Source organism: Oncorhynchus keta, chromosome 8 (assembly GCF_023373465.1).
Source record: "Oncorhynchus keta strain PuntledgeMale-10-30-2019 chromosome 8, Oket_V2, whole genome shotgun sequence".
NCBI lineage: Eukaryota > Metazoa > Chordata > Actinopteri > Salmoniformes > Salmonidae > Oncorhynchus > Oncorhynchus keta.
The window spans coordinates 44,633,978-44,660,798 of record NC_068428.1 but is presented as its reverse complement, the minus strand read 5'-3'; the positions used below and the strand labels follow the sequence as shown (position 1 = coordinate 44,660,798).

The following is a 26,821-nucleotide window of genomic DNA, read 5'->3' as shown; positions in this document are numbered from 1 at the left end:
CACAGTTTGTTTATAGGAAGGAAAGGAAGGAAACTCAGTTTGTTTGTAGGAAGGGAAGGAAACAGTTTGTTTGTAGGAAGGAGATGAAGAAAGGAAACTAAGTTTGTTTGTAGGAAGGAAAGGAAGAAAGGAAACTCAGTTTGTTTGTAGGAAGGGAAGGAAGGAAACTCAGTTTGTTTGTAGGAAGGGAAGGAAGGAAACACAGTTTGTTTTAGAAAGGGAAGGAAGGAAACTCCGTTTGTTTGTAGGAAGGGAAGGAAGGAAGGAAACTCATTTTGTTTGTAGGAAGGAAAGGAAACACTGTTTGTTTGTAGGAAGGAAGGAAGGAAACTGAGTTTGTTTGTAGGAAGGGAAGGAAGGAAGGAAACTCAGTTTGTTTGTAGGAAGGGAAGGAAGGAAGGAAACTCAGTTTGTTTGTAGGAAGGGAAGGAAGGAAGGAAACTCAGTTTGTTTGTAGGAAGGGAAGGAAGGAAACTCAGTTTGTTTGTAGGAAGGGAAGGAAACTCAGTTTGTTTGTAGGAAGGGAAGGAAGGAAGGAAACTCAGTTTGTTTGTAGGAAGGGAAGGAAGGAAGGAAACTCAGTTTGTTTGTAGGAAGGGAAGGAAGGAAGGAAACTCAGTTTGTTTGTAGGAAGGGAAGGGAAGGAAACACAGTTTGTTTGTAGGAAGGAAGGAAACTCAGTTTGTTTGTAGGAAGGGAAGGAAACACAGTTTGTTTATTGGAAGGAAGGAAACACAGTTTGTTTGTAGGAAGGGAAGGAAGGAACCATAGTTTGTTTGTAGGAAGGAAGAAAACTCAGTTTGTTTGTAGGAAGGGAAGGAAGGAAACACAGTTTGTTTGTAGGAAGGAAAGGAAACACTGTTTGTTTATAGGAAGGGAAGGAAGGAAACCAGTTTGTTTGTAGGAAGGGAAGGAAACAGTTTGTTTGTAGGAAGGAAGGAAACACTGTTTGTTTATAGGAAGGGAAGGAAGGAAACCAGTTTGTTTGTAGGAAGGGAAGGAAACAGTTTGTTTGTAGGAAGGAAAGGAAGAAAGGAAACTCAGTTTGTTTGTAGGAAGGAAAGGAAGGGAAGGAAGGAAACTCAGTTTGTTTGTAGGAAGGGAAGGAAGGAAGGAAACTCAGTTTGTTTGTAGGAAGGGAAGGAAGGAAGGAAACTCAGTTTGTTTTGTAGGAAGGGAAGGAAGGAAACACAGTTTGTTTATAGGAAGGGAAGGAAGGAAACACAGTTTGTTTGTAGGAAGGGAAGGAAGGAAGGAAACTCAGTTTGTTTTTAGGAAGGGAAGGAAACACAGTTTGTTTATAGGAAGGAAGGAAACACAGTTTGTTTGTAGGAAGGGAAGGAAGGAACCATAGTTTGTTTGTAGGAAGGAAGGAAACTCAGTTTGTTTGTAGGAGGGGAAGGAAGGAAACGCAGTTTGTTTGTAGGAAGGAAAGGAAACACTGTTTGTTTGTAGGAAGGAAGGAAACACAGTTTGTTTGTAGGAAGGAAAGGAAACACTGTTTGTTTATAGGAAGGGAACGAAGGAAACCAGTTTGTTTGTAGGAAGGGAAGGAAACACAGTTTGTTTGTAGGAAGGAAAGGAAGAAAGGAAACTCAGTTTGTTTGTAGGAAGGAAAGGAAGGGAAGGAAACAGTTTGTTTGTAGGAAGGGAAGGAAACTCAGTTTGTTTGTAGGAAGGAAGGAAGGAAGGAAGGAAGGAAGGAAGGAAGGAAGGAAGGAAGGAAGGAAGGAAGGAAGGAAGGAAGGAAGGAAGGAAACCCAGTTAGAAGACTGTAAAAGGAAACTACTCTAAACTGAACAAATCAAAAGAATGAAGAAGTTCAGATCCCAAAGTCTAGCATAGTATGTCCTCCTTCACAAGGATGGGGCCCTTCAGTTCAAGTGGTGTTAAGCGCTAGGCCACATAGTTTGTTGATTAATACGAATAGCCTGGATGGTAGTAGTCTAGTCCTCCACAGGTAGGCAGGCCAGCTGGCTCTAGTGTCCCAATACAGATCACCTACGTGGGCCATTCCCCTCTACTCTACTCCCAGGCTTCGGGCCTACTCCTGGCCTCCTCAGCTGCATTTGCAGGATTTGACGATCATGTTGGACAGCTGCTCTACTTTAGGGGTGCGTCCAGAGTAGTAGAGAATGGTAAGAGGCTCCAGGTCCTGGGGAACGCAGCAGGGAGAGGCTGAAGCCTCTGGGTTCAGAGTGTTATACAGGCTCAGCAGCTATAAAGGAACAAGAAAGAGATGAGGGTATAAAATATACTTTTTTTGGTCTACCAGCCATTCAGATTTTTTACCAGCCAAAATATTTTTGGGGCATTTACATTTTTTCAACAAAGCACACCACAAAAAACCAGATGAACATTCTTTCTAATGTTTCTATCATAAATGTATTACCAGTGTAAGAAGTAAATGTGATCTATTGAATAATTACATTTTTTAAAACTAAAATATCACAGAGGAGACTAAATGTTCACCTGCCCCTTTAAGAGCGTGAGAGGTTACCGCGGTAACGTTACTCCAGTCATGTGTGTACCTGTGAGACGGAGTCTGACTAGTAGAAACACGATCTTCTCTTCTCTAGCAGTTCAAACTTAAGCATAGAAAAACAACCTTGCTTGTGAACTAAAAAATAAATGTAAATAGCTAAGAAAAACAAGGACAAAGTCTCACTTCAGTAGACTTTAGTTTCAAGTCAATTAAACACATTTTTATGCCCGTGCGCAACGCTTCTAAAAACGAATCTTTCACTCAGCTCTTCAGGTGTGCACAGCTCCCAGCCACACAGTGTAGCAGCATGAGGTGGGATAGGCTATATAGCATTTGTAATTTCGATTTTGTGCGATTAAATTTACCAGCTATGAAACAAAATGGCGGAAATACTTTGAAAACAGTTACTATAAATGTGATCATATTTCACTATTTTTATTCACAAACACAAGTGAAACGCTCGCACAGTGGAGCCCTGACTTCCCACCAACAAGGCTGGTGAAGTAGACATGTTACCCACCGAAATATACCCACAGGGGACAGGTGTTAATTTTAGGCTGTGAACGAGACATTTTGGTGTTTCTGATGTGGAAGCTGAAATGTTGATAAATATGCAACTGTCCCGGTCTACTAATAAATTGCGAAAATAAATAAATCCTGGCTGATCTCAATTTTATTCTGGTTGAGTCCTGTGTATGATGTAATTTTGCTGAGTCTCCCCTTAGCTACCTTACATGGGCTATTGAGCAGCTACCTGGCTAGCCTGCATTTTGTTGTCATTATAGCCTTGGCGCAAATAACCACAATTGCCCTCACCTGCGTGTGTGTGTGAGTCTGTGTGTGAGTCTGTATGTGTGTGTGTTTGTGTTGTGTCAGAATGCCCTCACCTGTGTGTGTGTGTGTGTGTGTGTGTGTGTGTGTGTGTGTGTGGTGTCAGAATGCCCTCACCTGTGTGTGTGTGTGTGTGTGTGGTGTCAGAATGCCCTCACCTGTGTGTGTGTGTGTGTGTGTGTGTGTGTGTGTGTGTGTGTGTGTGGTGTCAGAATGCCCTCACCTGTGTGTGTGTGTGTGTGTGTGTGTGTGTGTGTGTGTGTGTGTGTGTGTGTGTGAATGCCCTCACCTGTGTGTGTGTGTGTGTGTGTGTGTGTGTGTGTGTGTGTGTGTGTGTGTGTGTGGTGTCAGAATGCCCTCACCTGTGTGTGTGTGGTATCGGAGCTCCTCAGGTAAGGGCAGGGTCCAGAGCAGTAGTTAGCGAAGTATCCTTTAGGCTCGTGGATCCACTTCCAGTCCAGGTCCCGGTGAATCACAGACGGAAGTCGATGCTAGAGACAGTGACAACAAACACAGCAGTTCTCCTCAACAGTGCTGAGAGGGGGAGGGGGGGCACAACAAACTACGGTGAATCACAGTTCTCCTCAACAGTGCTGAGAGGGGAGGGGGCACAACAAACTACAGTGAATCACAGTTCTCCTCAACAGTGCTGGGAGGGGGGAGGGGGGCACAACAAACTACGGTGAATCACAGTTCTCCTCAACAGTGCTGGGAGGGGGGGGGGGCACAACAAACTACAGTGAATCACAGTTCTCCTCAACAGTGCTGGGAGGGGGGAGGGGGGCACAACAAACTACGGTGAATCACAGTTCTCCTCAACAGTGCTGGGAGTGGGGAGGGGGGGCACAACAAACTACAGTGAATCACAGTTCTCCTCAACAGTGCTGGGAGGGGAGGGGGGGGAGGGGCACAACAAACTACAGTGAATCACAGTTCTCCTCAACAGTGCTGGGAGGGGGAGTGGGGGGGGGCACAACAAACTACAGTGAATCACAGTTCTCCTCAACAGTGCTGGGAGGTTCTCCTCAACAGTGGGAGGGGGGCACAACAAACTACGGTGAGTCACTCATACCTTCTCACTTTTACAACAATGAGCTAGTCGGTAGTCAACTTTGATAACTGTTCAGTTACAACTCAATGATTTTCTTGTTAATAACAACACAAAACTTTAGTTAGACTCAGTTGAATTTGCAATTAAGTTATTAAAGTTTCTCGTCTTGATCAACCAACACGTGAATGGTTTCAGATTGCACGTATGGGAAACGTTAGCTGGCCCATTGAACCTTCATCTGCTATTGTTGTTTTATGTTACAACAGTTTTTTTACCATAAACCACTTCTAAGGCGCCTTTCAGGACATGACAACCGATAGGTGGAAACAGAAGTGCTAGCAGTTTCCGTAAGGGTCCTTACGAGAAGCAGTAGTTGGTGTCCAGGGCCCGTTTGCGTCTGCGTGGCTGTGAGTCGAGGCGGTGAGGAGGGATCATCATGAGGATGAGGTGAGGCAGGTACGGCTCCTTCTGCTCAGTCTTCTTCTTCTTCTTCTTCTTCTTCTTCAGACGACCCAGGTCCCAACGACCCAGCTCCTCATACTCCCCTTCCATACCTGTAGCAGAGAGACGTTACATATCAGCCAGTACATGTTACAGGGCAGACATTTTGTATGTTTCCCACGCTGCAGAGAGAGGTCAAAAGGTCAGTCATTACAATTACAACTTTATTAATCCCAGAGGGGCGATTTGTTCAGGACTGACAGGATGCTTTCAAATTAGGACAACCGTAGACAATATAAGAAATACAATTCAAGGCATCAATTAAAATGTGCACGGTGCAATTTAATTAAGAAACTACAAGTTCACGGAAGCCACAGTTGTTAATTAATGTCAGGGCTAAACTATCTCTAGAATAAGTTCCTTATATATTCCTTGATGGTCCAGGTGGATGGCCTCGGGCTCAAACGAGGCCCTGCTCCTATTGGTGGAGCACTGCAGACAGGGCAGTCGGCGTCCGTCAAGGTGGAGCAGTTTGAACTGCGGGTTGAGGACGACAGGTGCTGTACCCCAGGACGTCATAGGCCTCCTCACTTGGGGACTTTGTGTCTTATAAAGCCGTTTTAAAAATGTTTAGTGTTTTTTTTTTTTTTTTTTTTTTTTTGGGGGGGGGTGTCAGTTCAATGTTCACTTTGTCAAAAGGAACACAGATGCAGCTCAAGCAGCTATCAGTATGTGGAGGCATAGAGCGAGACTTGCAGTTCATTGCCAGTTATTGGGTGGTGTAACGACAACAAAAAGGACCACACGAAGAAGATAATGTTATGCCTGCTGACCTTTGAACTTGACCTCCAGCACTTCGTTCACATTGTCGATGATGTCGCCGTTGGGGTTGAAGGTGTGGCAGGGGCAGTGTACGCTGATCTCCAGACCCAGGTTGGTCGCTGACAGGAGAGAGGCATCATGGGAAAGACAAGTAGTTTCATCATGTCAATCAATTAGTGTGAAGTAGCCAAAAGATTATACTTTTTTAAATTAAACGAATTGACCGAAGTCGGTTCAATTATTTGAATTCCATTTAGTTCGTTTTTTCTTCTTCTGTGAGCTCGATGTGTAGTTTCTGTAGAGAGAAATCAGATCCAGCCTGAACTGTGTGATGTAGTAGGGAGTTGTAGTTTCCAACAGGCCAATATTCTACACTGAACAAAAATATAAAGGCAACCATGTAAAGTGTTGGTCCCATGTTTCATGAGCTGAAATAAATAAGAATAAAAGAAATGTTCCATATGCACAAAAAGCTTAATTCTCTAAAATGTTATGCACACATTTGTTTACATCCCTGTTAGTGAGCATTTCTCCTTTGCCAAGATAATCCATCCACCTGACGGGTGTGGCATATCAAGAAGCTGATTAAACGGCATGATCATTACATGGGTTCACCTTGTGCTGGGGACAATAAAAGGCCACAACAAAACGCCACAGACGTCTCAAGTTTGAGGGAGCGAGCAATTGACATACTGACTGTAGGAATGTCCACCAGAGCAGTTGCCAGAGAATTTAATGTCAATTTCTCTACCATAAGCCGCCACCAACGTTGTTTTAGAGAATTTGGCAGTACATTCAACTGGCCTCACAACAGCAGACCAAGTGTAACCACGCCAGCCCAGGACCTCCACATCTGGCTTCTTCACCTGCAGGATCGTCAGACCAGCCACCCAGACATCTGATGAAACTGATGAGTATTTCTGTCACATTGAAGGAGAACCATTGTAATAAAGCCCTTTTGTGGGTAAAAACGTATTCTGATTAGGCCCACCCACTTGGGGGCCAGACCCACCCACTTGGGGGCCAGGCCCACCCACTTGGGAGCCAGGCCCACCCACTTGGGAGCCAGGCCCACCCACTTGGGAGCCAGGCCCACCCACTTGGGAGCCAGGCCCACCCACTTGGGAGCCAGGCCCACCCACTTGGGAGCCAGGCCCACCCACTTGGGAGCCAGGCCCACCCACTTGGGAGCCAGGCCCACCCACTTGGGGGCCAGGCCCACCCACTTGGGGCCAGGCCCACCCACTTGGGAGCCAGGCCCACCCACTTGGGAGCCAGGCCCACCCACTTGGGAGCCAGGCCCACCCACTTGGGAGCCAGGCCCACCCACTTGGGAGCCAGGCCCACCCACTTGGGAGCCAGGCCCACCCACTTGGGGGCCAGGCCCACCCACTTGGGGGCCAGGCCCACCCACTTGGGAGCCAGGCCCACCCACTTGGGGGCCAGGCCCACCCACTTGGGAGCCAGGCCCACCCACTTGGGGGCCAGGCCCACCCACTTGGGAGCCAGGCCCACCCACTTGGGAGCCAGGCCCACCCACTTGGGGGCCAGGCCCACCCACTTGGGGGCCAGGCCCACCCACTTGGGAGCCAGGCCCACCCACTTGGGAGCCAGGCCCACCCATGACTGCCCAGTCATGTGCCCAGTCATGTGAAATCTATAGATTAGGGCCAAATGAATCTATTTTCAATTGACTGATTTCTTATATTAACTGTAACTTAATAAAATGGTTTGAAATTGTTACATGTTGCATTTATATATTTGTTCAGTATTCATTGTTTAGTGCAGAAAATGTGTTAATTGTCTACCATGACCAGAATGCATTGCATGGGAGCTTAATAAACTTGACATGGAGACAGGGAGAAGATGGAGAGAGATAGAAAGCAGTTGGATTACGAGCCTGAAAATACATTAAGTGATTGACAAGTGGTACTCAGCAGTCATAAAAGTACGCCTTATTTACTTTGAAGAACTACAAAAAAAATAGTGATTTTGACAGACAGCAGCTCTATAGAGATGAGATGATGACTTGGGAACGAAATAATAAAGTCATCAAATAAAACGAATGTCACAAACACAACTGCTGATATTTTATATTAATGTGAATAAATGAAGGTTAATGAGTGATCAGCAGTAACGGACAGTCACTAGCATCATGGGACTTTTATTCTTTGTTTTATTCTGTGTTACAACATTCAACCCATAATGCATTTCATGTATTATAATTTTTTTGTAATTTTTTTTCTTCTCTCTCGCTGAAACCCCAAACCGACCTCAAAACGCACTACATTTCTCAACACTACAATCAATGAATGAATCAAACCCTCACCTCTGTACATCAACCACTCCCGTACCGTCTCTGTCACGTCGAAGGAGACCCATTCTGGCGTTCCCTTGGTCAGCACGTTCTTGGCTCCGATGTAGCGCTGCTTAGCTATGTGCTCGTCTGGTCTCAGGATCTGAAAACCAAAAAAAAGGTGATTTACTGTATATGAACGATACAGAGTCACTACACTGATGTTGTTACAACCAGTGGAGACGTTTTTAAAGCAACTCTGAGAGAGGAAACATAAAGAAGCTTCGACAATGAGGACATCATTACCGCCATGACACCGTGTGGCGTCTCCTAGAGCAGAGGCTTTAGAGAGAGATGCTTGTAAGAATGTTTGCGTTACATTCAGTTTAAGAAAAAAAGGGGAAAAAAAGAACGTGAATCGGTATCCAAAAACTCAATTAAAACAACCAGTGGAGGCTCATCAGAGGAGGAAGAGGAGGACCATCCTCCTCAGTGAATTTCATACAAATAGTAAAACATTGAAAATGAGTCTCCTTTTATTCTAGCGTGCCCTTTGCCCCGAGCCAGACCCTGTACACATTCTCCGGGCCTGGCGAGCTGGAGTTAGGGTCTGACGGCTGCCCACCACCAAACCACAAGCTGGATATCATCTTCTCTCTCCCCTTCTTCAGTTGAAACTGAAGTTTGAAAGAAATGGGGATGTGGAATCCTAGGCAACTTGTTTTTATTGTCGATGTCAGTATGGTAAACCTATCTATGCTAAACTAAACTCTCTGGCCGTATGAAAATGTAAAAAAGTCCACTACCGATCATGCTCCTTAGCAAAACAAAAACGATTGAATTGTATATTATAATTTTAAAAATAATGTCTTGGAGGTGACGCTGCTGTGTGTGAAGGATCTTAGAGCACTGTGTCACCTCTACCAGGCCCCTCCCTCACATCTTAGAGCACTGTGTTACCTCTACCAGGCCCCTCCCTCACATCTTAGAGCACTGTGTTACCTCTACCAGGCCCCTCCCTCACATCTTAGAGCACTGTGTTACCTCTACCAGGCCCCTCCCTCACATCTTAGAGCACTGTGTTACCTCTACCAGGCCCCTCCCTCACATCTTAGAGCACTGTGTTACCTCTACCAGGCCCCTCCCTCACATCTTAGAGCACTGTGTTACCTCTACCAGGCCCCTCCCTCACATCTTAGAGCACTGTGTCACCTCTACCAGGCCCCTCCCTCACATACTCTTTCGACCCCTGCTTAAAGAGCAAGACTTCTGATCAGGGCCAATAGGGATCTGGTCTAATGTAGTGCACTATTAGGGGAATAGGGTGTAATTTGGAACACAAATTCCATGTTGATGCCTGATGACCTGGATGTTGCTTTGCAGGCCCTTGTGTTCCCGCCTCTAAATTAAACTAGGAGGAAAGACTTATCAAATCAAATCTTATTGGTCACATACACATGATTAGCAGATGTTATTGGTCACATACACAGGATTAGCAGATGTTAATGGTCACATACACATGGTTAGCAGATGTTAATGGTCACATACACATGGTTGCAGATGTTATTGGTCACATACACATGGTTAGCAGATGTTATTGGTCACATACACATGGTTAGCAGATGTTATTGGTCACATACACATGGTTAGCAGATGTTATTGGTCACATGCACATGGTTAGCAGATGTTATTGGTCACATACACATGGTTAGCAGATGTTATTGGTCACATACACATGGTTAGCAGATGTTAATGGTCACATACACATGGTTAGCTGATGTTATTGGTCACATACACATGGTTAGCAGATGTTATTGGTCACATACACATGGTTAGCAGATGTTATTGGTCACATACACATGGTTAGCAGATGTTATTGGTCACATACACATGGTTAGCAGATGTTAATGGTCACATACACATGGTTAGCAGATGTTAATGGTCACATACACATGGTTAGCAGATGTTATTGGTCACATACACATGGTTAGCAGATGTTATTTGTCACATACACATGGTTAGCAGATGTTAATGGTCACATACACATGGTTAGCAGATGTTATTGGTCACATACACATGGTTAGCAGATGTTATTGGTCGCATACACATGGTTAGCAGATGTTAATGGTCACATGGTTAGCAGATGCTATTGGTCACATACACATGGTCAGCAGATGTTATTGGTCACATACACATGGTTAGCAGATGTTAATGGTCACATACACATGGTTAGCAGATGTTATCGGTCACATACACATGGTTAGCAGATGTTAATGGTCACATACACATGGTTAGCAGATGTTAATGGTCACATACACATGGTTAGCAGATGTTACTGGTCACATACACATGGTTAGCAGATGTTATTGATCACATGCACATGGTTAGCAGATGTTAATGGTCACATACACATGGTTAGCAGATGTTATTGGTCACATACACATGGTTAGAAGATGTTAATGGTCACATGGTTAGCAGATGTTATTGGTCACATACACATGGTTAGCAGATGTTAATGGTCACATACACATGGTTAGCAGATGTTACTGGTCACATACACATGGTTAGCAGATGTTATTGATCACATGCACATGGTTAGCAGATGTTATTGGTCACATACACATGGTTAGCAGATGTTAATGGTCACATGGTTAGCAGATGTTATTGGTCACATACACATGGTTAGCAGATGTTAATGGTCACATACACATGGTTAGCAGATGTTATTGGTCACATACACATGGTTAGCAGATGTTAATGGTCACATACACATGGTTAGCAGATGTTATTGGTCACATACACATGGTTAGCAGATGTTAATGGTCACATACACATGGTTAGCAGATGTTATTGGTCACATACACATGGTTAGCAGATGTTATTGGTCACATACACATGGTTAGCAGATGTTATTGGTCACATACACATGGTTAGCAGATGTTAATGGTCACATACACATGGTTAGCAGATGTTATTGGTCACATACACATGGTTAGCAGATGTTAATGGTCACATACACATGGTTAGCAAATGTTATTGGTCACATACACATGGTTAGCAGATGTTATTGGTCACATACACATGGTTAGCAGATGTTATTGGTCACATACACATGGTTAGCAGATGTTATTGGTCACATGGTTAGCAGATGTTAATGGTCACATGGTTAGCAGATGTTATTGGTCACATGCAGATATTGGTTACATATACATGGTTAGCTGATGTTAATGGTCAAATACACATGGTTAGCAGATGTTAATGGTCACATACACATGGTTAGCAGATGTTATTGGTCACATACACATGGTTAGCAGATGTTATTGGTTACATACACATGGTTAGCTGATGTTATTGGTCACATACACATGGTTAGCAGATGTTATTGGTCACATACACATGGTTAGCAGATGTTAATGGTCACATGGTTAGCAGATGTTAATGGTCACATGGTTAGCAGATGTTAATGGTCACATACACATGGTTAGCAGATGTTATTGGTCACATACACATGGTTAGCAGATGTTATTGGTTACATACAAATGGTTAGCTGATGATAATGGTCACATACACATGGTTAGCAGATGTTATTGGTCACATACACATGGTTAGCAGATGTTATTGGTTACATACACATGGTTAGCTGATGTTATTGGTCACATACACATGGTTAGCTGATGTTATTGGTCACATACACATGGTTAGCAGATGTTATTGGTCACATACACATGGTTAGCAGGTGTTAATGGTCACATGGTTAGCAGATGTTAATGGTCACATGGTTAGCAGATGTTAATGGTCACATGCAGATGTTATTGGTCACATACACATGGTTAGCAGATGTTATTGGTTACATACACATGGTTAGCTGATGTTATTGGTCACATACACATGGTTAGCAGATGTTATTGGTCACATACACATGGTTAGCAGATGTTATTGGTCACATACACATGGTTAGCAGATGTTAATGGTGACATACACATGGTTAGCAGATGTTATTGGTCACATACACATGGTTAGCAGATGTTAATGGTCACATACACATGGTTAGCAGATGTTATTGGTCACATACACATGGTTAGCAGATGTTATTGGTCACATACACATGGTTAGCAGATGTTATTGGTCACATACACATGGTTAGCAGATGTTAATGGTCACATACACATGGTTAGCAGATGTTATTGGTCACATACACATGGTTAGCAGATGTTAATGGTCACATACACATGGTTAGCAGATGTTATTGGTCACATACACATGGTTAGCAGATGTTATTGGTCACATACACATGGTTAGCAGATGTTATTGGTCACATACACATGGTTAGCAGATGTTATTGGTCACATGGTTAGCAGATGTTAATGGTCACATGGTTAGCAGATGTTATTGGTCACATGCAGATGTTATTGGTTACATATACATGGTTAGCTGATGTTAATGGTCAAATACACATGGTTAGCAGATGTTAATGGTCACATACACATGGTTAGCAGATGTTATTGGTCACATACACATGGTTAGCAGATGTTATTGGTTACATACACATGGTTAGCTGATGTTATTGGTCACATACACATGGTTAGCAGATGTTATTGGTCACATACACATGGTTAGCAGATGTTAATGGTCACATGGTTAGCAGATGTTAATGGTCACATGGTTAGCAGATGTTAATGGTCACATACACATGGTTAGCAGATGTTATTGGTCACATACACATGGTTAGCAGATGTTATTGGTTACATACACATGGTTAGCTGATGATAATGGTCACATACACATGGTTAGCAGATGTTATTGGTCACATACACATGGTTAGCAGATGTTATTGGTTACATACACATGGTTAGCTGATGTTATTGGTCACATACACATGGTTAGCTGATGTTATTGGTCACATACACATGGTTAGCAGATGTTATTGGTCACATACACATGGTTAGCAGGTGTTAATGGTCACATGGTTAGCAGATGTTAATGGTCACATGGTTAGCAGATGTTAATGGTCACATGCAGATGTTATTGGTCACATACACATGGTTAGCAGATGTTATTGGTCACATACACATGGTTAGCTGATGTTAATGGTCACATACACATGGTTAGCTGATGTTAATGGTCACATACACATGGTTAGCTGATGTTATTGGTCACATACACATGGTTAGCAGATGTTATTGGTCACATACACATGGTTAGCAGATGTTATTGGTCACATACACATGGTTAGCAGATGTTATTGGTCACATACACATGGTTAGCAGATGTTATTGGTCACATACACTTGGTTAGCAGATGTTATTGGTCACATACACATGGTTAGCTGATGTTAATGGTCACATACACATGGTTAGCTGATGTTAATGGTCACATACACATGGTTAGCAGATGTTAATGGTCACATACACATGGTTAGCAGATGTTAATGGTCACATACACATGGTTAGCAGATGTTAATGGTCACATACACATGGTTAGCAGATGTTAATGCGAGTGTAGCGAAATGCTTGTGTTTCTAGTTCCCGACAATGCAGTGGTATCGAACAAGTAATCTAACAATTTCACTACAACTACCTAATACACAGAGGAATGAATAAGAATATGTACATATAAATATATGGATGAGCGATGGCCGTGTGGCATAGGCGAGATGCAGTAGATGGTATCGAGTACAGTATATACATATGAGATGAGTAATGTAGGGTATGTAAACATTATTAAAGTGCTGTTGTTTAAAGTGAGTAGTTATACCTTTACTAAGTCCATTTATTTAAGTGGCCAGAGATTTGAGTCTGTATGTTGGCAGTAGCCTCTCTATGTTAGTGGTGGCTGTTTAACAGTCTGATAGCCAGAGATTTGAGTCTGTGTGTTGGCAGCAGCCTCTCTATGTTAGTGATGGCTGTTTAACAGTCTGATGGCCAGAGATTTGAGTCTGTGTGTTGGCAGCAGCCTCTCTATGTTAGTGATGGCTGTTTAACAGTCTGTGTGTTGGCAGCAGCCTCTCTATGTTAGTGATGGCTGTTTAACAGTCTGATGGTCTTGAGATGGAAGCTGTTTTTCAGTCTCTCGGTTCCAGCTTTGATGCACCTGTACTGACCTCGCCTTCTGGATGATAGAGCGGGTGAACAGGCTCGGAAGTGACCATCTCTGCCGGCTCCATCTTGTTGGCGCCGGGAGAGATGGTCCCCTCGCTTCAGGTCCTTAGAAAACTATGCAGTTATTTCTTGGGGGTGAGGCGGAGTTAAAGATCTCTGAAGGACATGGAGAGACGGAGGGCTACCTTTACACACCTGGTAGAGCTCGACCCTCTGTTCGTTCCTATTGGCAGCAGTGTTTGGAACCCTGAGAGCACGGAACTCAGCTCGGAACAGGTTGGTGGAGTTCCTCTCCATGGCCGACACATTGAAACGGAAAACTTTGGAGGTGATGCCTTTAGGACAGTAGGGAAGGTCATCTGTAGGACAGAGAGAAGAGACCTTTAGGACAGTAGGTGAGGTCATCTGTAGGACAGAGAGAAGAGACCTTTAGGACAGTAGGGAAGGTCATCTGTAGGACAGAGAGAAGAGACCTTTAGGACAGTAGGGAAGGTCATCTGTAGGACAGAGAGAAGAGACCTTTAGGACAGTAGGGAAGGTCATCTGTAGGACAGAGAGAAGAGACCTTTAGGACAGTAGAGAAGGTCATCTGTAGGACAGAGAGAAGAGACCTTTAGGACAGTAGGGAAGGTCATCTGTAGGACAGAGAGAAGAGACCTTTAGGACAGTAGGGAAGGTCATCTGTAGGACAGAGAGAAGAGACCTTTAGGACAGTAGGGAAGGTCATCTGTAGGACAGAGAGAAGAGACCTTTAGGACAGTAGGGAAGGTCATCTGTAGGACAGAGAGAAGAGACTTTTAGGACAGTAGGGAAGGTCATGTGGGGCAGGTTGTTGGAGACAGACAGTAGGGCAGGTTGTTGGAGACAGAGAGGAGACAGACAGTAGGGCAGGTTGTGGCAGACGGACAGTAGGGCAGTTTATTTGCAAGAAACAGGCATAAGGAGGACCGAGCTCAGTCATTGTAGTCTCCCTGCCCTGTAGTCTCCCCTGCCCTGTCGTCTCCCCTCCCCTGCCCTGTAGTCTCCCCTACCCTGTAGTCTCCCCTCCCCTGTAGTCTCCCCTCCCCTTCCTTGTAGTCTCCCTGCCCTGTAGTCTCCCCTGCCCTGTAGTCTCCCCTGCCCTGTAGTCTCCTCTACCCTGTAGTCTACCCTGCCCTATAGTCTCCCCTCCCCTTCCCTGTAGTCTCCCTGCCCTGTAGTCTCCCCTGCCCTGTAGTCTCCCCTGCCCTGTAGTCTCCCTGCCCTGTAGTCTCCCCTCCCCTGTAGTCTCCCCTACCCTGTAGTCTCCCCTACCCTGTAGTCTCCCTGCCCTGTAGTCTCCCCTCCCCTACCCTGCAGTCTCCCCTGCCCTGTAGTCTCCCGTGCCCTGTAGTCTCCCATGCCCTGTAGTCTCCCCTACCCTGTAGTCTCCCTGCCCTGTAGTCTCCCCTCCCCTGTAGTCTCCCCTACCCTGTAGTCTCCCCTGTAGTCTCCCTACCCTGTTGTCTCCCCTGTAGTCTCCCCTCCCCTGTAGTCTCCCCTGTAGTCTCCCTACCCTGTTGTCTCTCCTGTAGTCTCCCCTCCCCTGTAGTCTCCCCTGAAGTCTCCCCTGTAGTCTCCCTACCCTGTAGTCTCCCCTCCCTATAGTCTCCACTACCCTGTAGTCTCCCCTACCCTGTAGTCTCCCCTCCCCTGTAGTCTCCCCTCCCCTGTAGTCTCCCTGCCCTGTAGTCTCCCCTCCCCTGTAGTCTCCCTGCCCTGTAGTCTCCCCTGTAGTCTCCCCTACCCTGTAGTCTCCCCTCCCCTGTAGTCTCCCCTACCCTGTAGTCTCCTGCCCTGTAGTCTCCCTGCCCTGTAGTCTCCCCTCCCCTGTAGTCTCCCTGTAGTCTCCCCTGTAGTCTCCCCTCCCCTGTAGTCTCCCCTGTAGTCTCCCCTACCCTGTAGTCTCCCTACCCTGTTGTCTCCCCTGTAGTCTCCCCTCCCCTGTAGTCTCCCCTGTAGTCTCCCTACCCTGTAGTCTCCCCTCCCCTGAAGTCTCCCCTGTAGTCTCCCTACCCTGTAGTCTCCCCTGTAGTCTCCCCTCCCCTGTAGTCTCCCCTCCCCTGTAGTCTCCCATCCCCTGTAGTCTACCCTGTAGTCTCCCCTGTAGTCTCCCTACCCTGTAGTCTCCCTACCCTGTAGTCTCCCCTACCCTGTAGTCTCCCTACCCTGTAGTCTCCCTACCCTGTAGTCTCCCTACCCTGTAGTCTCCCCTGTAGTCTCCCTGCCCTGTCCATCCCTTTCTTTCCCTTTAACTTTGTTTAATTTGCCCGTCAGGGATTTGAGGCGATGCAGAAGCTAGCCTTAGATCCGCCAAATGTCAACAGTGTACCTAAATCCTTTCAGCAGAGCTGTCAGGAGCTAACGTGTTTGTCCACACCACACTAAAGAGGTGGGAAAGGAGTGACGTCACTGGCTCGGGATGTCAACAGCAGATCCACCGAAAGCGAAACTTCTTCAGAAAGAGAGAGAAATAGAGACCGAGAGAGAGAGAGAGAGAGAGAGAGAGAGAGAGAGAGAGGAGTCAGAAAGAGAGACACAAATAGAGAGACAGAGAGAAAGAGAGACAGAGAGAGAGACAAAGACCTATGCTCCATCCCAAATGGCACCCTATTCCCTACCTTTGATGAGAGTCTAGTCGTGCACTGTTTTGGGTTCTTTTTGCTGTATTTGTCCAGCAGCTAGGTCTTGACCGCAGTACTTTATGGGAAATACGCCTCTCTGCAAACACAGGAATCCAGTCCTCTCAGTCTCTCACCTCCTTCTAAAACACTTATTCTGGTGTGACTCCCAGTTACTCTGGTCTGAGGAAGGAGTTGAGGTCAGGTCTGAAGTAGGAGGGGTCTGCTCTGAAGTAGTAGTGGTCTGGTCTGAAGTAGGAGGGGTCTGGTCTGAAGTAGAAGGGGTCTGAAGTAGGAGGGGTCTGGTCTGAAGTAGTAGTGGTCTGGTCTGAAGTAGGAGGGTCTGCTCTGAAGTACGAGTGGTCTGGTCTGAAGTAGGAGGGGTCTGCTCTGAAGTAGAAGGGGTCTGAAGTAGGAGGGGTCTGGTCTGAAGTAGGAGGGGTCTGCTCTGAAGTATGAGGGTTCTGGTCTGAAGTAGGAGGGGTTTGGTCTGAAGTAGGAGGGGTCTGGTCTGAAGTAGGAGGGTCTGGTCTGAAGTAGGAGGGGTCTGCTCTGAAGTAGTAGTGGTCTGGTCTGAAGTAGGAGGGGTCTGGTCAGAAGTAGGAGGGTCTGCTCTGAAGTATGAGGGTTCTGGTCTGAAGTAGGAGGGGTTTGGTCTGAAGTAGGAGGTGTCTGGTCTGAAGTAGGAGGGGTCTGGTCTGAAGTAGGAGGGGTCTGGTCAGAAGTAGGAGGGTCTGGTCTGAAGTAGGAGGGGTCTGGTCTGAAGTAGGAGGGGTCTGCTCTGAAGTATGAGGGTTCTGGTCTGAAGTAGGAGGGGTCTGGTCTGAAGTAGGAGGGTCTGGTCTGAAGTAGGAGGGGTCTGGTCTGAAGTAGGAGGGGTCTGGTCTGAAGTAGGAGGGGTCTGGTCTGAAGTAGGAGGGGTCTGGTCTGAAGTAGGAGGGGTCTGGTCTGAAGTAGGAGGGGTCTGGTCTGAAGTAGGAGGGGTCTGGTCTGAAGTAGGAGGGGTCTGGTCTGAAGTAGGAGGGGTCTGGTCTGAAGTAGGAGGGGTCTGGTCTGAAGTAGGAGGGGTCTGGTCTGAAGTAGGAGGGGTCTGGTCTGAAGTAGGAGGGGTCTGGTCTGAAGTAGGAGGGGTCTGGTCTGAAGTAGGAGGGGTCTGGTCTGAAGTAGGAGGGGTCTGGTCAGAAGTAGGAGGGGTCTGGTCTGAAGTAGAAAAGGCTTTGAACAGATCTCGTCAGGTAGAAAGCATCAAGGGTCAAGGGATATAACGTCAAAGATTGTCTTTATATGAGGAAGTTTGTGCACCTGGTGAAGTTCATCTGGCAAAGGGAGGTTCATCTTAACACTGATATAATGTCATCATGATATGTGCTCTCTTTATTTCCACAATCAGGGGTACCAGATTGGCCAATGGCACCACAGTGGCAAGAAAAAGTATGTGAACCCTTTGGAATTACCTGGACTCCGGCATAAATTTGACATAACATTTGATCTGATCTAAGTCACAACAATAGACAAACACAATGTGCTTAAACTAATAACACACAAATTTTTGTATTTTTCTTGTCTATATTGAATACATAATTTAAACATTCAAAGTGTAGGTTGGAAAAATGTATGTGAACCCCCTAAAGGCTAATGACTTGGAGTCAGGAGTCAACTAACCTGGAGTCTAATCAATAGGATGAGGTTGAAGATGTTGATTAGAGCTGCCTTGCACTATAACAAAAACACTCACAAAATGTGCCTTTGCTATTCACAAGAAGCATTGCCTGATGTGAACCACGCCTCCAACAAAAGAGATCTCAGAAGATGTACAATTAAGAATTGTTGCCTTGCATAAAGCTGGACAGGGTTACAAAAGTATCTCTAAAAGTCAGTCCACGGTAAGACAAAGTGTCTATAAATGGAGAAAGTTCAGCACTGTTGCTACTCTCCCTTGGAGTGGCCGTCCTGCAAAGATGACTGCAAGACCACAGCGCAGAATGCTCAATGAGGTTAGGAAGAAACCTAGAGTGTCAGCTAAAGACTTACAGAAATCTCTGAAACATGCTAAAGTTATTGTTGACGAATCTACAATACGTAAAACACTAAACAAGAATGGTGTTCATTGGAGGACACCACGGAAGAAGCCACTGCTGTCCAAACAAAACATTGCTGCATGTCTGAAGTTTGCAAAAGAGCACCTGGATGTTCCACAGCGCTACTGGCAAAATATTATGTGGACAGATTAAACTAAAGTTGGGTTGTTTGGAAGGAACACACAACACTATGTGTGAAAAAAAAGACAAAGCACACAAACATTAAAACCTCATCCCAACTGTAAAGTCTGGTGGAGGGAGCATCATGGTTTGGGGCTGCTTTGCTGCCTCAAGGCCTGGACAGCCTGCTATCATCGATGGACAAAATGAATTCCCAAGTTTATCAAGACATTTTGAAGGTGAATGTAAGGTCATCTGTCTGCTAATTGAAGCTCAACAGAAGTTGGGTGATGCAACAGGACAACGACCCAAAACACAGAAGTAAATCAACAACAGAATGGCTTCACCAGAAGAAAATACGTCTTCTGGAGTGGCCCAGTCAGAGTCCTGACCTCAACCTGATTGAGATGCTGTTGCATGACCTCAAGAGAGCGGTTCACAGCAGACATCTCAAGAATATTGTGGTACTGAAACAGTTTTGTAAAGAGGAATGTTCCAAAATTCCCCCTGACCGTTGTGCCAGTCTGATCTGAAACTACAGAAAATGTTTGGTTGAGGTTATTGCTGCCAAAGGAGGGTCAACCAGTTATTAAATCCAAGGTTTCACATACTTTTCCCACCCTGCACTGTGAATGTTTACACGGTGTGTTCAATAAAGACATGAAAACATATAATTGTTTGTGTTATTAGTTTAAGCAGACTGTGTTTGTCTATTTGTTGTGACCTAGACGAATATCAGATAAAGGTTTATGATTTATCCAGGTCATTCTAAAGGGTTCACATACTTTTATTTCTTCCCTCTGTATAACAATGTTGAACCGGTGTTTTCTTGAGTAATTCAAGTCACTTGAAATTCTCAGGTGTAAAGACTAGCTCCTACAGCAGTGTCAAGACAGCCTTCCTGGCATTGGAAGACATTTACAAAAAACTGGGGTATCTTCCTCTCTGAGGAAGTGACGTCACCGATTGAAACGCTATTTTTATTTTATTTTACTAGGCAAGTCAGTTAAGAACAAATTCTTATTTTCAATGACGGCCTAGGAACAGTGGGTTAACTGCCTGTTCAGGGGCAGAACGACAGATTTGTACCTTGTCAGCTCGGGGATTCAAACTTGCAACCTTTCGGTTACTAGTCCAACGCTCTAACCACTAGGCTACCCTGCCGCCCGCGAACACCGCTAACTAGCTAGCCGTTTCACATCCGTTACACACGATGACTCTGAACCTGCTCTTTTAAAGCTAGCTCTCTTTTGCACTTTGCACTGTTTTTAACTGTCATTTATAGTTATGTTGTGTTGTGTTGTATCTCATGTATAAGCAGCACTCTTGGTCAGAGCTCACCTGGGAAAAAAAAAGAAATGCAAATCTCAATGTGTGACCTCTGGTTAAATAAAGAACCACAACAAGATTATGTGAATCTTTTGCATTTCGGTGGGTTTGACAATCGTCTTTTCATACACAGTATGAGATCATATGAAAGTAATCACAGTGAATATTCAGTCAAATCTAAACTTCAACCTATACTGTCACAGATGACTATTGTCACTTTTTTTTCTATACACTATAAGGGATAATAGTTTATTAGGATGAGCCAAGTGGCTAAAGAGGAAGATCGTCAATCGATGTCGATCGAGATCATTAAGGTAAGTTTGACCTTTGACCCCCCAGGGAAAAACTGCAACGCTATAGAGCTTTTGTAAACAAGAGGAATGGAGTATCCTAAATGGGAGTAGGGTGTAGTTACCTCTAGACACCGATCTTGGGTCAGTTTAGCATTTTAGTTCTACGCCACCCCCCACTAATTGTTAAAGTTAGGATTAAGGGATGGGAATCTGATCCTAGATTTGTCCCTAGAGGAACCTTCACCCTGGAGCCTCCTCAATATGCATCACTCATTATGTTTGTTTACATTGTGTTTTTTTTAACTGGGCTTCAGGATGTAGTAGGAGCTAAAGGCAGCAATCTGTCCATGTTGTGTTGCTTTTTGGTCAGGAGCACTTTATATGGAGGGAGGGGGAGGCATTTTACATTTACATTACATTTAAGTCATTTTACTACAACACTTGTTGATTTCAAAGGGACCACGATGCAATGGGCTTTGCGTCGACCCAAGAGGCCTTCTTCAAATTCTTCCACACTTAAAAACACTAACCCTCCCCTCTTTCTACCCACCCACCTCTCTACCCCCCACCTCTCTACCCCACCTCTTTAAGGAATACCTAGGATAGGATAAAGTAATCCTTCTCACCCCCCCTTAAAAGATTTAGATGCACTATTGTAAAGTGGCTGTTCCACTGGATGTCATAAGGTGAATGCACCAGTCGCTCTGGATAAGAGCGTCTGCTAAATGACTTAAATGTAAATGTACCCCCTCCTTCCTCTCCACCCACTCCCTCTCTTTCTACCCCCCACCTCTCTACCCCCCCCACCTCTCTACCCCCCACCTCTCTACCCCCCACCTCTCTACCCCCTACACCTCTCTACCCCCTCCTCTCTATGTTAACTTTTCCTATCTCCCCTCAGCAAGGCTTCCTGTCTCCATGGTAATGTTTCCTATCTGCCCTCAGCAAGGCTTCCTGTCTCCATGGTAACTTTTCCTATCTCCCCTCAGCAAGGCTTCCTGTCTCCATGGTAATGTTTCCTATCTCCCCTCAGCAAGGCTTCCTGTCTCCATGTTAACTTTTCCTATCTCCCCTCAGCAAGGCTTCCTGTCTCCATGGTAACGTTTCCTATCTCCCCTCAGCAAGGCTTCCTGTCTCCATGTTAACTTTTCCTATCTCCCCTCAGCAAGGCTTCCTGTCTCCATGGTAACTTTTCCTATCTCCCCTCAGCAAGGCTTCCTGTCTCCATGGTAACGTTTCCTATCTCCCCTCAGCAAGGCTTCCTGTCTCCATGTTAACGTTTCCTATCTCCTCAGCAAGGCTTCCTGTCTCCATGGTAACGTTTCCTATCTCCTCAGCAGGGCTTCCTGTCTCCATGTTAACGTTTCCTATCTCCCCTCAGCAGGGCTTCCTGTCTCCATGTTAACGTTTCCTATCTCCTCAGCAAGGCTTCCTGTCTCCATGGTAATGTTTCCTATCTCCCCTCAGCAAGGCTTCCTGTCTCCATGGTAACTTTTCCTATCTCCCCTCAGCAAGGCTTCCTGTCTCCATGGTAATGTTTCCTATCTCCCCTCAGCAAGGCTTCCTGTCTCCATGGTAACTTTTCCTATCTCCCCTCAGCAAGGCTTCCTGTCTCCATGGTAACTTTTCCTATCTCCCCTCAGCAAGGCTTCCTGTCTCCATGGTAACGTTTCCTATCTCCCCTCAGCAGGGCTTCCTGTCTCCATGGTAACGTTTCCTATCTCCCCTCAGCAAGGCTTCCTGTCTCCATGTTAACTTTTCCTATCTCCCCTCAGCAAGGCTTCCTGTCTCCATGTTAACTTTTCCTATCTCCCCTCAGCAAGGCTTCCTGTCTCCATGGTAACGTTTCCTATCTCCCCTCAGCAAGGCTTCCTGTCTCCATGGTAATGTTTCCTATCTCCCCTCAGCAAGGCTTCCCCTCCCCTTCCCCAGCCCTGGTCCAATCAGCTTGGGCAGATGTCCCTCTCATTTGGGCCTGGCTGAAACTAAAACGGACACATCTGGTGAGAGGGACTGGGTCCATGGGGAAAAAGAGGGAAAGAGTGAGGAAGGAGGAGTAGGAACGACTACACAACACTTGAGTCTTCTGGATTGAAATAGGTTGGGGGAAAGAGCTGAGGCAACTTCCAGGTTCATCCACAACATAGCTTCTACTAGTCCCACATCTCACTGAAGTCCTAGACACGTTCCTGAATACGGCCAATAAAGTGAACAGAAGTTAGCACATCTAAGGAGATCTTAAACAGATTGTTTCTGACACATTCCATCTGGGTACTCACAGGGTTCCATCTGGGTACTCACAGGGTTCCATCTGGGTACTCACCGGGTTCCATCTGGGTACTCACAGGGTTCCATCTGGGTACTCACAGGGTTCCATCTGGGTACTCACAGGGTTCCATCTGGGTACTCACCGGGTTCCATCTGGGTACTCACAGGGTTCCATCTGGGTACTCACAGGGTTCCATCTGGGTACTCACAGGGTTCCATCTGGGTACTCACAGGGTTCCATCTGGGTACTCACAGGGTTCCATCTGGGTACTCACATAGTTTCCCAAACTCAGTCCTCATGACCTCAATGAGGTGCACGTTTAGTTTTTTCCTCCAGCACTACACAACTGATTCAAATAATTCACTTTTAATCAAGCTTCAATCATTTAAAATCAGCAGCTGTGTAGTGTTAGGGGGGGAAGAAAACGTGCACCCATTGGTGTCCTGAGGCCCGAGTTTGGAAAACTCTGGTCTACTGTATGCTATCCACACACTCCCTATATGTAATATACAGAGTTGATCGGTTCATATCTGTTGTCAACTAGCAACTATGTAAAGCCCAGATAGGACCCATCATTGTCATGACAAATAGATAAATCACTAATTGTATGATCTTCACTCAGGTAACAGCCCTCCCTCTTGTGATCACGTGGAAGTTTTCAAAATTACGCATTTGGCACGTTCTCTATTCATTGATCTCGTGCGTAATGGAGCACCCAACTATCATCAAAAAGAGTTTCACAAAACATAACAATAGAAAATAGCTTTTCAACCAAAAGAGCATTAAGATGAATATAACATAACACGACTTAGCCTACTATTTTCTGGCGGTCCCTGGACCATGTTGAATTTGTATATCTCTTTGGCATAATATTCGGTCTCCGTGTTGTCTTGGCCACAACTTTGCTGCCCGTCTCTCCCCAACTCCTCAAGCAGCTCCCGGGTACTGTTATACAACGACTGGATCTGGTAGGAGACCTGACTGGGTCCCAGGGAGTGTGGCGGGCTGGTCAGCCGGAGCTTACTCAGTATCTGTCCCCGTATCGCCTCGAACCTCTTCCGCTTCACATGATCGATATCCACCGTGGCGCAGGTTGACAGAGAAAGACTGGTAGTCGTGTAGTTTAGGAGAAGCACCAACAGAAGAGCTTTACCGAGATACATGTTTCTGTTGCTCAATGATGCCCTTGGTTCGTGAACCACTTTAGGTAAACAAATTTAGTCTAATAACGGATTCCCACCGGTGACTATTTCCCAAGGTTCCTTAAGCGTAAGAGTATGTTTAAACTTTCAAAATCAACTTCATAGCAGTTTACAAAAACTATTTTCTCGCACTTTCATTTGGCTTCGTCATACACGTATGTTCTCTCCCGGGGAAGGATGTTCGCTGGTTTGTGATCCATAGAAATCCAGGTGTGTATTCAGCCATCAGACATCTATCGCCCAGCCGTTCCAAATGAATACAATCCCCAGCGCGGGCCAAACTAAAATCTAACGGTCTCAATCATCATTCGAGTAACTGAACGCATACCGCCTATTGACTTTTCTTTCTCATTCTTCTATTTAACCCTTGTCGTTCACTTAGGTCGCCCCACAACTGCGCATCCTTCCTTTTTGTATTTTTATTTGTCATGAACAACTTCGTGCCACTGACCCACACGCACCTTCCCCTAACAGTGCCCGGCTAACGTCACGTTGCAGAGCTGTGCGCCCTCCAGCACGGGCTCACGTTTGTTTTATACCGACGACTGTGACGTTTTGATGGAGGAAGGACCACAGGTTATCTATCCCATATGACCATAACTCTATTCTGTGTAGAAGTTCTCAAATCTCAAAATATAACCTATTATCAGTTCAATACAATGTGTCATATCATATGTAATTCTAAACGTTTATCATATTTTATATATTTTTTAATAGTTTAAAGTGATACATTTTAGTTGTATGACTTTATTATTACTTAAAATCAAATTTTATTTGTCACATACACACACATGGTTAGCAGATGTTAATGCGAGTGTCGCGAAATGCTTGTGTTTCTAGTTCCGACAATGCAGTAATAACCAACCAGTAACCTAAGGATCAAAATAGGCTACAATGTTGCTTGTAGGCTACTTTGATAGCATTACTCTTGAGGTGATTTTTATTGATCTGATTGCATTAATCACTGTTGTTAGAGGAAAATGGTAGAACATCGGCATCAGTAATTAATTAACTTGCTAACGAAAGGTGAACCGATCAACTGCTGCTACTGTCCGTTTAAAATAGACAGTACTCCCTCTAGTGGAACATCAAAGGTATTGTACATTATAATAATAATAATAATATATGCCATTTAGCAGACGCTTTTATCCAAAGCGACTTACAGTCATGTGTGCATACATTCTACGTATGGGTGGTCCCGGGAATCGAACCCACTACCCTGGCGTTACAAACATGTCTGACACAAACCAGATCCCAAGCAGTGCCTGCTATCCCATCCCTGTCGTATCCTTATCGCTGCTCACAATAGTACTTCACCGAGAAGCATTTAGTTCATTTCTAGATAAATTAGTAAACGATACACCATCGTTTGCACCATCGAGGATAGTTGGACTTGTTCCATATCAGCTGAACCAAAGCCAAAGTCTGAGTCCCAAGTGACACCCATAGGGCTCTGATCAAAATGTAACGCACTATATAGGGAATAGGGTGCCATTTGGAATGCATAACAAAAATCCACTTTACTAGAAATTCCAGGGACATTACTCCAATAGAGAGTTTCCAAACGAGTCCATCTTTCAACCCCCGAGTCCCGTCAGGATTCCCGCACACTCAGCAACCTCGAACCATGATCCCTGATGAAATCCATTCTTTCCGGCATTGTTTCATTTTTTTTCCGAGAATATACTATATCCACTGGTTACATTTCGCAGATCCCCTTTCTAAGGTCAAAGGTCAGATTGAACTTTAGTCTAGACCCAATCATGGGGCAGGAATGGCATTTCACGAGCTATAAAATTAGATATTTCAGTATTTTTCTTTCTCAATATATTAGCAAAAACATTTTTTTTTACGTCTTTCCACTTTGTGACTATTGTCTGCTGCTATCCTTCTCTTTCTCTCATCTTTCTCTCGTCTCTTTCTCTCTTCTCTTTCTCTCATCTTTCTTGTGCACAGAGTGTTGTCTCCTTTATCTCTGCAGTTATCTGGGAAAGGCAGGTTAAACCACAGTTATCTGGGAAAGGCAGGTTAAACCACAGCTATCTGGGAAAGGCAGGTTAAACCACAGTTATCTGGGAAAGGAGAGTTAAACCACAGTTATCTGGGAAAGGAGAGTTAAACCACAGTTATCTGGGAAAGGAGAGTTAAACCACAGTTATCTGGGAAAGGAAAGTTAAACCACAGATATCTGGGAAAGGAGAGTTAAACCACAGTTATCTGGGAAAGGCAGGTTAAACCACAGTTATCTGGGAAAGGAAAGTTAAACCACAGTTATCTGGGAAAGGAAAGTTAAACCACAGTTATCTGGGAAAGGCAGGTTAAACCACAGTTATCTGGGAAAGGCAGGTTAAACCACAGTTATCTGGGAAAGGCAGGTTAAACCACAGTTATCTGTTAAAGGCAGGTTAAACCACAGTTATCTGGGAAAGGAAAGTTAAACCACAGTTATCTGGGAAAGGAAAGTTAAACCACAGTTATCTGGGAAAGGAAAGTTAAACCACAGTTATCTGGGAAAGGAAAGTTAAACCACAGTTATCTGGGAAAGGAAAGTTAAACCACAGTTATCTGGGAAAGGAAAGTTAAACCACAGTTATCTGGGAAAGGCAGGTTAAACCACAGTTATCTGGGAAAGGAAAGTTAAACCACAGTTATCTGGGAAAGGAGAGTTAAACCACAGTTATCTGGGAAAGGAATGTTAAACCACAGTTATCTGGGAAAGGCAGGTTAAACCACAGTTATCTGGGAAAGGAGAGTTAAACCACAGTTATCTGGGAAAGGAGAGTTAAACCACAGTTATCTGGGAAAGGAAGGTTAAACCACAGTTATCTGGGAAAGGAAGGTTAAACCACAGTTATCTGGGAAAGGAG

The 26,821-nt window shown here is 44.9% G+C and overlaps 1 long non-coding RNA gene and 1 pseudogene across 1 annotated transcript; one reads left to right on the top strand and one right to left on the bottom strand.

Annotated features, from left to right (window-relative positions):
• Positions 1–320: 320 nt before the first annotated feature.
• LOC127931495 (uncharacterized) lies at positions 321–1,742 on the top strand. The gene is made up of 2 exons (XR_008141485.1): positions 321–515; positions 1,692–1,742. It is a non-coding gene; the product is annotated as an uncharacterized LOC127931495 (long non-coding RNA).
• On the bottom strand, positions 1,704–24,453 carry LOC118374326 (transforming growth factor beta-3 proprotein-like; annotated as a pseudogene).
• Between the last annotated feature and the right edge of the window lie 2,368 nt (positions 24,454–26,821).